Source organism: Microcebus murinus, chromosome 5 (assembly GCF_040939455.1).
Source record: "Microcebus murinus isolate Inina chromosome 5, M.murinus_Inina_mat1.0, whole genome shotgun sequence".
NCBI lineage: Eukaryota > Metazoa > Chordata > Mammalia > Primates > Cheirogaleidae > Microcebus > Microcebus murinus.
This window is the reverse complement of record NC_134108.1, coordinates 10749325-10761424: the sequence shown is the minus strand read 5'-3', so window position 1 is coordinate 10761424 and position 12100 is coordinate 10749325.

Below are 12100 nucleotides of genomic sequence, written 5' to 3'. Positions count from 1 at the left end.
GATAATAAAATAGAGAAATGCTTCATAATGTTCAGGAGTAACAGAGTAGAGAAATGTTCCATAAATATCAGAGATAAGGAGGAATATTTTTTAATAACAAAAGAGTCAATTCATCACAAAACATAACAAGCTTAAAATATGCACTTAAAAATTTCAAAACACATGAAAGAAAGACTGAAATAAGAAGGGTAAGACTGGACAAATCCATAATTATATAATAGTTAAAAAGTTTAATATTCCTCTCTCAGTCAATGATAGAACAAATAGACAAAATTTAGAAATGATATAAAAGTCTTGAGCAGAACTAAAAACCAACTAACACAATTCACATATTTAGAACGCTGTACCCAACAACTGCAGAACACATATTCTTCTCAAGTATAAATAGAGCATTCACTAATTTAAATGGCAATTCATAAAATGCCTCAATAAATATTGAAGGATTTCAATGTTCCTAAGTATGTTTTCTGATCAGACTAGAATAAAATTAGAAATAAATAACAACAACACACCAGGAAAATCCCAAATATTTGGAAATTAAGAAACACATTTTAAAATGACTCGTGGGACTAAGAATAAATCCCAACAGAATTTAGAGAATATTTTGGCCTGAATTATAATAAAAACACAGCATATTAAAAACAGTGGAATGCAGCAAAAGCAATAGTTAGGTGGGCCTTGTTAGCTTTAAGAGTTTATATTCCAAAAGAATAAAAGTTCAAAGTCAATGGTCTAAGTTATGAACTTCATAAACTAGAAAAATAAGAGCAAATTAAAGTTAAAGTAAACAGAGGAAGGATATAATTAAGATATGAACAAAAGTCAATGAAATAGAAAGTGGACAAATAATAGAGAAAGCCAACAAAAACAAAAATTAGTTCATGAAAATATTTTTTAAAAAGATAAGCCCATAGCAAGACTGATTAAGAAGAAGAGAAAGAAGGAGAAAGGGAGAGAGAAAGGGGGGTGAGAAAGATAGGACCACAGATTACAGTACCGAGAATAAAAGAGGATATATCACTTCAGATCCAATGGATGTTAAAAGAATGTTAATAGGAATGTGAACTTTACCAACTTTATGCCAATAAGTTGTACAATTGAATTAAAATCAGTAAATACGATGAAAGTCACAAATTACCAAAACTGACACAAGAAGAAAAATAAATTTTGAACTGACCTATATTTATTAAAATGTTGAAATAATAATTTAAAACCATCCCACATAGAATACTCTAGGGCAAACATTTAACGAAGAAATAATCACTCTTTCATATACTCATTCAGAAAATAGAAGATGAGCACGAGACAAATATAATCCTGAAAATAAAACCAGATAAACATTACAAGACAAGAGAAGACCAACATCCATTATAAACATGGATGTGAAAGTCCTCAACAAGATAAGAGGAAATCAAATACAGTTATATAAAAAGGACACTCTATCATGATCAACTGGCATTTACCCCAGGAAATCAAGGTTAATTTAACATTCAAAAATCAATTAATATAATTTGCAACATTAACAGAATGAAAAATAAAAGTCACAATATCATCTCAGATGACAAACATTTGATATTTAATACCCCTTCATAATTTAAAAAACAACCTCTCGGCAAACCAGAATAGAAGATGATTTCCACAACCTAAGAAAAAAATCTGAAAAGCCTACAGCTGACATTAACATAATGGTCAAACATTGAACGCTTTCCCCAAGATTAGGAACAATGCAAGGATTTTCATTTTCACCAATTACAGTATATCCAACATTGAACTAGAGTCTCTTGCCTGTGTAATGAAGCAGAGAAAAGAAATAAAAGGCATATATATCAGAAAGGAAGAAGCAAAACTCTCTTGTTCACAATCTGTGTGAGAAGGAAATCTGAATAAATTTAGGAAACAATTATTAGAACTAGTGAATGAATTTAACAAGGTCACAGGATATAAAGTCTAGATGCAGATTTTCATGTATTTCTGCAGAATAGTTAATGAACAGTTGAGAAATGAAATTAAAAATACCATTTAAAATAGTGTGAAAAACATAAGTAGAAATGTATTTAAAGTGAGTATGCAATACCACTACACTAAAATATAGAAAAAAAATGCCAAAATTTTAAAAGGTGTAAACTATTTTAAAAGATGTAACTCTATTAAGAGTTATTCCATGTTCATGGATTAGAAGATTTAATATTAATGAGATGTCAATTCTTTCCCAATTGAACTATAGACTCAACACAATTCTGATTATATTCTCTCCAGGTTTTTGTGTAAAAACTGAAAAGTTGATTATAAAATTTATATAGAAGTACAATAAAGAACAGTCAAAACTATGCTGAAAAAGAATAGCAAGATCATACAATTTACACCATCAAATTACAATTATAGTAAGTAATTTCATGACTTAATATAAGGTTACAATAATTTAGACAGTATGATTTTGGTGAGTTGATAGACAAATTGATTACTGGATCAGAATAGAGTCTAGAAATAAACATAGAGGACCTATTAATTTTTGCTCACAGGGAGAAGCCATTCATTTTTGGCCAAGATGCAAAGGTAATTTAATGGAGAAAAGGCAATCTTTTCAATAGATGGTGCTGGACAAACCAGATGTCAGTGTGGGAATTCATGGACCTCAATTATTATCTCATTCCACACACAAATATTAATTCTAGATGAAATTCAAGAATGTAAAACTTCTATAGGAAAACATTAGAAAATTTGTTTTCAAACTGGGGTAAATGATAACTTCATAGAGAGAACAAGAAAACCAATAACCATAAAAGAAAAATATATTAAATTAGAGCTCATTATACTTAAAACTTTGGTTCATCACAAGACACTGTTAAAAAAAAGTGAATAGACAAGACTACAACTAAATATTTGCTGTAACTAAATTTGTAAAGCATATATTTTAAAAATGGCCTATATCCAGAAAACATTTAAAAATTCAATAGCTTCAATTTTTGACTTTAATTTTAATTTTGGATCTAACTTTAATTAAAAAGACAAAACATTTAAAATAAGCAAAAAATTTAAACAATCACTTCAAGGAAAAGATACACAAAGGGACAATAAGCACATGAAAATGTGACCAAAATTACTCCTCTGACAAATGCAAATCACACATCAAGATACCACCATGAACTCACTATAATGACTGAAACTAAAAGGACTGGAAATACCAAGTGTTGGCAATGATGTAGAATTGGAACTCTCCTATAAGAATGGTAGGAGAGTACAATGGTATAACCATTTTGGAAAAATGATAGTTTCTTACAAAGGGAAAAATGCATATATCTAAGACTCAGCATTCTACTTTTAGGTATTTTCTCAAAAGAAATGAAAATACATGTTCATAAAACTATCTTTACAAGAATATTCACAGATGCTTTATTCATAACAAACCACTCAAACTTTATCAATGGAAGGCTGGATAAAGAATTTGTAGTATATTCATAGAATGCATGTTAATTATTAGTAAAAAGGAGCAAACTATTCATACATATGCTAACATGAGTGATTCTCAAAAGTATCATGCTGAGCAAAAGAAGTCAGACACAAAGGAGAACATTCTGTTTAATTCCATTTATATCCATTCAAACTAGGCAAAATTAATCCTTAGCTTCTGGGTGGGAAGGATTAACTGGAAAGGAGCATGAGTTAATTTTATGAGATGGCTATTTTCTGTATTATTTACATAGGTGTATGCATATAGAAAAAATGAATTATATGTCTCATGTTTGTGTATTTTACTGTATGTAAATGTTACCTTTAAAAAGAACTGTAAAGGTAAAAATTGAACTCTTGTTAGCAGATTTACTTTTTGTTGTACCATGGGTTAGCAATTCTGAAACTACTTTTTCATATTTTTTAGACTTGAACAAATGAGTGCATATATTAAAAATAATGAGAGGCAGGTTTCTTACTTACTGGAGTGCAGAGTTATAAACATGAAAATATAGGATGTATCCAGCAGTGTTGAATTGAAATTGGAGGTAACAGTATGATGGTTTTGTAGAGATAAATGTAGGGGTCTGTGTGTGTGTGTATGAGTGTAAATTTCCTAAATCTTACTAATGAGCTGGAAGCCATGAGTCACCTGGGGCAATGAGCACACCCACTGCTGAGATCCTGATTTCAAAACACCATTCCCTTTTAAAAGGTACCAAAGCTCTTTGAGTGAAAGGATGATTGCAGGAATGGGGCAGGGAAAGTACATAAAGTTTTGGAACTTCCTTTTTGTCACAAAGTTAAGAAGGGCTCAAAGAATGATGAAGAAAGTATTAAAAGGACCTAGGAATTATAGAGGCTGTCTCTGGCCAAATCTGGGACACATTAAGAATCTAAATAAATAGTGATAGCATTGGCTTATAATCCATTGACAAAAATGTATGACCCCATTCTGATACAAATAATAAGGAAAATAAACAAGCAAACAGGGCAAAGGGAAACCTCCTGCTAGTAGAATGCCAACTTCTGAATATCAAAGGGGTGATAGGTTTAGAGAATCATCAATTAATGCTAAAACTATTAAGTTAAGAGGTTTATGAAGTACAGGATATTTACATAGTCTCAAGGTATCTATCCACAAATTATTATTTACCAAGGAAAAGCAGACCTTTACAGGGGAGAAACTTGTCAGGTACCACCTGGACCAAGCAGTCAAAGTTATTGTCATCATCACTGGGATAAACTGACATGATATGCCTCCTGGTATTATTCAGTGAGAACACAACACTTCAGTGGTGGTTCTGAGAAAACTGTATAATCATAATGTAATAGTGAGGAGATATCAGATAAACCCAAAATTGAGACACATTCTACACAATATCTGGATGGTATTCTTCAAAATATTAAGGTCAAGACAGAGGCTAAGGAACTGTGGATACAAGGCATGCTCTTCAACTAGATCCCAGACTGGGAAATGTGTGTTTATAACATGCATTGAGTAAATACGTGTGTGTACACATAATATCACTGGGAAGATTGACAAATTTAAATGTGCACAAATTTAAGTATGCACTGTGGATTAGAAAATGTATCTATCGTATTAAATTATATTTCATCATTTTGATAATTGTACTTACCTTATTGAAGAGAATGTCCTTTTCCTTAGGAAGTCAATATTGTATGAGGGGGTGGTAAAAAGTCCTGATATTTCCCATTTCAAATAAAGAAAGGGAGAGGGGAAGGGGAGGGGGAGAGAAAAAAGGGCAACAGGTACACAACTGCTGCATCTACGTAAAGTCTACGTAGGAATTCCATGCATTATTCTTGCAACATTTTTTATAAGTTTGAAATTATAGAGAAATTTAAAAGTTAAGGGAAAAATGGGGAAAAGACTTGGATAAATACTTAGCAAAAGAAGACATATGATGCATGTATATATGGTGTCATAATGATCAAATCAGGGTGATTAGGTTATTCATCCTCACACTGTACCCCATAAATATGTACAATTATTTTGTGCCAATTAAAAACACAATACAAGGGAAACATAGGCATCTGCAGGTTTCTCTCCTGATGACTGCTGGGGTGTCTGCTGTGGTCTGAGACAGCACCGCCAGGTGGTGGTGACCTCACCCAGGGCCATGCCCCGCCTCAGAGCTGTGATGGGCGTCTCCTTGAGCTCTACAAGCTGTGGCTGCATGGCCTGAAATCACGAGTCCCGGATTTGATATCTGTGTGTTTTCTCAGTAAATGACAGCAAGGGTAGCAAATCCTGGACATGGTATTGATCTCTTTGTTTTGGAGCAGAGGTTTTTACTCAGTTAAAGTCAATTCTGTAGATGAAGCAAGAGGGGAAAAAAGCTTGCTATACAATTTCAACTAGTGGGAAGGAAAATATACAGTTCTTTAAAAGTTTAACCATGTTAAAATAAATCTGATGTTCTATAATCATCTTTAGAAGATGCCAAATGTTATAAAGAGTCAGCCAGAGACAATCAATGAATGGCTAACCAGGACCAACTGTGTTCTTCACAGGAAATAGATTTTAGAGGGAAAAGAGCTGAAAGGAGAAATCTAAATATCAGAACTAGTTGAACCAAATACTCACATTATGATAAAGTCCCAAGAACAAAACCGAATATTCTTTAAATTTTTAGTGGCTTTTCCAAGTAGGGCATTGAGCAGACAGTCATCCCTGTAAGATGCTTCTCCTAAGCGCTGCTTCTCATGTGAAAGGAGAACTTTTTACTTCTCTACTCAGATTCCTTCACTTCTTCCTCCAAGTCAATGTCCTATGTTGTTGGTAGAATCAAAGGCATGTGTCCTGACATGAGCACTTCATTTTCGTCCTGTTCCTACAAAAAAACAGGTGTGGATCATCTTGAGAATACTTTCTGCCCAGGGATAGTTTTGGCTATCACAGCCTTCAGTATAATTAACAACAACAATAATACAATCCCTCTACACTAAAGAGCCTTCCTAACTACCCCCCATGTCCCTGCTCCCCCACCCCACCCCACAACTCACCTCGCCCTGACAAAATAATAGTGAGTGACCTGCAGGATTGGGTAGAGCCACCTTCAAACAAACCTGCTACTGAAAGCAAGAAACCTGAGACTTTCATGTCTCTTTTAAAATAATTTTGAAGAAACCGGAGACTTTTATGTCTCTTTTAAAATAATTTTGAATTCCCTTATGTTTAGTTTAGAGGGCTGCTCTTTCTTAGGAGATTGTGTTTTTGCCTACATGGAAGCTATAGAATTATAACTCATAGAATAGTGTGTTATAAGTAAACTGCACACAATTTTTGTTTAAACATTGATATCATGTAGAAGAGTTTGATGTGGTCCTATCTGATTTTACTTGCATAGTATTTTTTTTTTTTTTTTTTTTTTTTTTTTTTTTTTTTTTTTTTTTTTTTTTTTTTTTTTGAGACAGAGTCTCGCTTTGTTGCCCAGGCTAGAGTGAGTGCCGTGGCGTCAGCCTAGCTCACAGCAACCTCAAACTCCTGGGCTCGAGTGATCCTTCTGCCTCAGCCTCCCGGGTAGCTGGGACTACAGGCATGCGCCACCATGCCCAGCTAATTTTTTTTTTTTATATATATATCAGTTGGCCAATTAATTTCTTTCTATTTATAGTAGAGACGGGGTCTCGCTCTTGCTCAGGCTGGTTTTGAACTCCTGACCTCGAGCAATCCGCCCGCCTCGGCCTCCCAAGAGCTAGGATTACAGGCGTGAGCCACAGCGCCCGGCCTACTTGCATAGTATTTTTATGGGAGTTTTTAGGCCAACATAGAAACATTACTTGGGCCAAGCCCGGTGTTTTGGTGTGAATGTGGAAGGTACGGAGAGAACACACAGGTGTTTGGTGTATGCAGGAAGAGTTCCTCTTGTCGTATGCAACTAGCGCTCTTGCCAGTTTCTTGTGCTGATCCCACATATATGCTGCGTTTGTGATTCATTTATAAACACTTGTCAACAGAGATTTGAATCCCTGGGGTGTTGGATCTGAGGAACAAAGAAAGGATAAATTAGTAGAACTGACTTACTCATGTGAAGAAACTATTAACCTATTTATTTGTAAGACTAGACGATAGAGGACAGTTGTCTTTCAAATGTTGTCACTACATTGGCCATTTTCTCTGTGTGTGTATGTGTGAATCACAGGGTAATTTAGTTTTCCTTTATAAATTATCTTACCTATCTTTGAGTCCCCCAAAAGTTTGTAACAAATGTAATATCAACCTATATGCACAATTTTGGGGGAGGATTACATGATATGCATAAGTTGCTCATGTACATGAGTTCCATCTAAATGAGTTAAATAATATATGTAAAGTGAAAGAAGGTTTAGCTCTTAATGACTGTAAAGGTTTGTTATTATCACCAAAAAGGGAACAGTTTAAGCAACTTAGACTTTCTCCAAGAAAAAGAAATACTCCATAAATACATTTCTGTTATTTCTTGTGGTGGTTAAAATTTACCCCTGGTTCTGAGTTAGGGTTGGGAAGGACAACAACTGTGAATAAGGGAGGGCTTTAAAAAAATGCTAACACCTGGGAAGAAAAATAACCTTTGGAGAAAGAAAGCAGATGGTGGGGAAGGTGGTGGATAAGATGTTCTAGTTTCTGGTGCCAGCCTTCGGGTGGCGCTATTACCCCTTAAGAGCAAAGTTCCTATCCAACCAGGTGAATTCCTTCAGCCCCTGGGATGGAGGAGGAAAGCGTGGGGGTAAAAAAGGAACAGGTGTGGTTAGAGGAGGGAAAAGGTAGGAACTAGTCATCTGGTGGGGGATATTAATAAATTCTGTGTTTGAAACTTGGGGGAGTGTCTACAAACAAAAAGAGAAAACATGTAAAACATCTAAGAGTTCTATAAATTTTATTGCTAAAGTATTCTTTTCTCCTTGAAGCGAAATGGGTTGAGTTTTTGGAAGGAGAATTTTGGTGTTGTTTTTCTGACGTTTCACGTGTTTGATCTGGCAGGTAGAGAGCTCGGTGAGCAAAATAACAGATGATTGAATTTATATGCTGACATGTCTAAGTAACCCTGGCTAGCTCACCTCTCCCTGGCATTCTGTTTGCAAGCCAATGTTGCAAACAAATTGATATGTAACTGCACAAAAAGGTTCTCATCTCTCTGTTGTCTTGGCATCCATTTACCTGTCCCGAAAGGAAGAATGGATCAGCCATTTTTAAAATCCATTTCCAGAGAGATTATAACAATTACCTATCCAGTCAGTCTGTGTCATTAAGTATAAATGAGTCTGTGATGAGAAAAGTCAAAGCTCCCATTTTATTAGTCTTAATTTTAGTTTTTATTTTTAGATACCTAATTTGCTTTCACATTTGATACCTTAGACAAAAGCAGAGTCAACTGCTGATCTCTCGGTTTTCCCTGCAGTGAGTGTAATTGGACACTCTCTTAGCGGGCGCACAACCGTTCACGTAGATACCACAAAGCAAGGAAGACGGCTAGATTAAAAAGAAATCTTTTAATATATTTGTGATTAACTGGAAACTATAATAAGGAGTTGCAGGGAAACAGAAATAAACAGAAAAGGTTAACAAGGTAGGACACAGAGATGATTATTTGTGCCAGAGGAAGAAAGGCAAAACAACACCCGAGCTTTCTACTTGACATAAACCTGTTTGATAAATAAGTAATGGGAAAAAAGGCTTTCCGCCCTCGGATTTACACATTTGGTACTCTTCTAGCTGTGACCTTTGTACGTGGCCACAAATTCGATGGCAAAGAGCAAGTCTATGAATTATGCAAAACAAGGGATGGTTCAGAGGATTTGTTAGAAACAAGTAACTTCACTCTCTTTACCTCCACTGAGGACAGAGGGCTCTGCGTAATATCTTTTCTTTCCATAGAGTTTTGAGGACATGTTTTTAAAATTTCTTGACAATGTTAATTACTCATTTATCATCCAAAAGATTGTCATTCTGCCCAAAGAATAGCAGAGCTAATTGTTAGAATAAAAAAATTATTGTTGATGTCTACCATGGTCAGTACAATAAGATAACTTTTAGGTTTGTATCTTTAGAGAAAATGCTGGCTAAATGACATGTAGACATATGATGTATGTATATGATGCATGTATATATGGTGTCATAATGATCAAATCAGGGTGATTAGCTTATTCATCCTCACACTGTACCCCATAAATATGTACAATTATTTTGTGCCAATTAAAAACACGATACAAGGGAAACCTAGGCATCTGCAGGTTTCTCTCCTGATGACTGCTGGGGTGTCTGCTGTTTTATGTCTAAAACAACACTGCTGGCTCACTTCCAAAGGCACCTGTCAGGAAAGCGTCCGTAATGCTGACACGCCCTGGGAGATGCCATCCTTGACCATGTGTTTGTCACCAGAATGTAGATAAGAAAATGACAAGCAATTGACCACAACTATAGAATCTGAGTGATGGGCACAGGGTGATTTCTGGTAGCTGATAACAGAAGTAGTGATAAAATAGATGTTACTCCTGTGAAACACAGGCCTGAAAGGAACCCCACAACTGGCTTAGAGGAGGTTAAGTGGTCTTACTTTTGAGGATGGTAAGTACATAAGGTGTTTTGTTAAGCTTAGTGAGCACTGTTTCCTTAATGATAACACAATTTTTGGTGTTTGAGGGTTTTTTTGGTTTTTTTTTTTAGTATTTAATGGGCCAAGTGCCAAGTTTTATACACACATATTCATATATAATCTTTCTCATAATCCTATGAGATACTTACAGATAAATAAACTTAACCACAAAAATTGAGGTAACTTCCTCAAAGTCAATAAGACAGAATTCATACCCAGCCCCAAAACAGAACTCATAACTAATATGCCCTGTTGCTTTACACCTGGACTCCTGAGACAGCTTAGTTTCATAGCATGGCCCCCAAAACATGCTTTTTTTTTTTTAAATCATGCAGTCATCCATGCTGCAATTTAGGAAGATCATCTTTTTGGGGTTCCAAGACTGTTTTATTCTTGAAATAATTCCAACAATTATTTTCTTTTGTCACTGCAAGGTGGTTACTGTTTCTTCTCTTTCTTTGGTTTCTTTACCTGAGACTTTTGTTGTCAGCATGTTTCCACCAGACTAGCTGGTATGCAAATCCTCTCTGCATCTCACTTTTATTATGTCTGTGAGGCCTCATTGCCTCATGCCCTGGCCTAGTAGAAAATACCCCAGCCTGCAAAGATGCATAGATTTGCACCCATGAACTCTATGGTGCATTAACCGATCTGTTTACTTCTGTGGCCTTCGAAACATAGCTCTGTTAGATTTGTTTAGGGGCCAAGCTTTGATTATGTACCTTGAAAAAGTCAAAATCTATAATTAGACCAAAATAAAACCTGGACCTTTCTAAGGCTCTATGGGAAAAACCACAAATCTATTGATTTGCTCCACTTAGTTTGAATGAGCTGGTAATATTTATGGAGAGGTCAGTTTGCTCACAAAAACTGTCTATCAGTAGCCTAAATCATGATTCCTAATAAAAATGTGTTTAAAATAGTTTATGACCTACAAGAACGACAAGGTGATTTCAAAATATTAAGAACCATTTATTAGAACAAAATGTTTGGGGAATATTGAGGATTTCTTGACTATATATTAACATCAAGCTCTTACAGCATAGCCAAAAAATCAATGTGAGTTATATTGAACTTTCTCCTTTGCTTGTATAATTATGAATTACCTGGCAACACATAAATCAGAAATATTCCCCATTTGGCTGTGAAACTCCAGAACTAGCTGATCCACAAAGGTCTCCAGGTTTTGGTACCCGAGTTGAGAGCAGGTAGTCTTTAGGTCCACTGAGTTAGTGTTTCTATTTTAATCTTGAATGGAGTTCTTTAACCTGGGCCTGTAAACAAAAGACTCAAAACTAGGATAATACTCCAGGAAAAAATATTTTGGAGTTTCCACTCAGTAAACTCACGTCTATCACTACATCATGTCTATTCAGGAATGGTTCAAGTTGATGATGGGCACCACTCCACGAAAGGATTGGCAAGTACACCCAATGACAACATCCAGCAGCAGGGACTCTGTCCTGTTTCTGGTCTTCAGCCTCTGCTTGGATGATAGGACCAAATCAGTCATCCTCTGTGGTATAAGAATGACTCCAAAATAAACAGTATGCTTTTTAATGAGTTTAATGACTAAACAATGTTAATAACTGTTTTATTGTTATAGTATATTCTATGTTCTATTATGTTATTGTCTTAGTCCATAGTGTGCTGCCATAAAAGAATATCTGAGACTGGGTAATTTATAATGAACAGAAACATATCAGCTCACAGATCTGGAGTCTGAGAAGTCCAAGATCTGGTGGCTGACATCTTGCAAGGACTTTCTTGGTGTGTCATCCCCATGGTAGAAAGTAGAAGGGCAAGAGTGAGAGAGAGAGAGATAAAAGAGGACTGAACTCATTCTTCTATAAGGAACCCATTCTCACAATAATGGTATTATAATCCCACTCATTAGGGCAAAATCCTCATGGCCTAATCACCTCTAAAATGTCCTGTCCCTTAATACTGTTGCAACAGTAATTCTATTTCAACATATGCATGTTCAAACCATAGCAGTTATGTTACCTTATGAGCAAATGGATTCTCAGAGGAATAAGAAGACTTGCTGACAA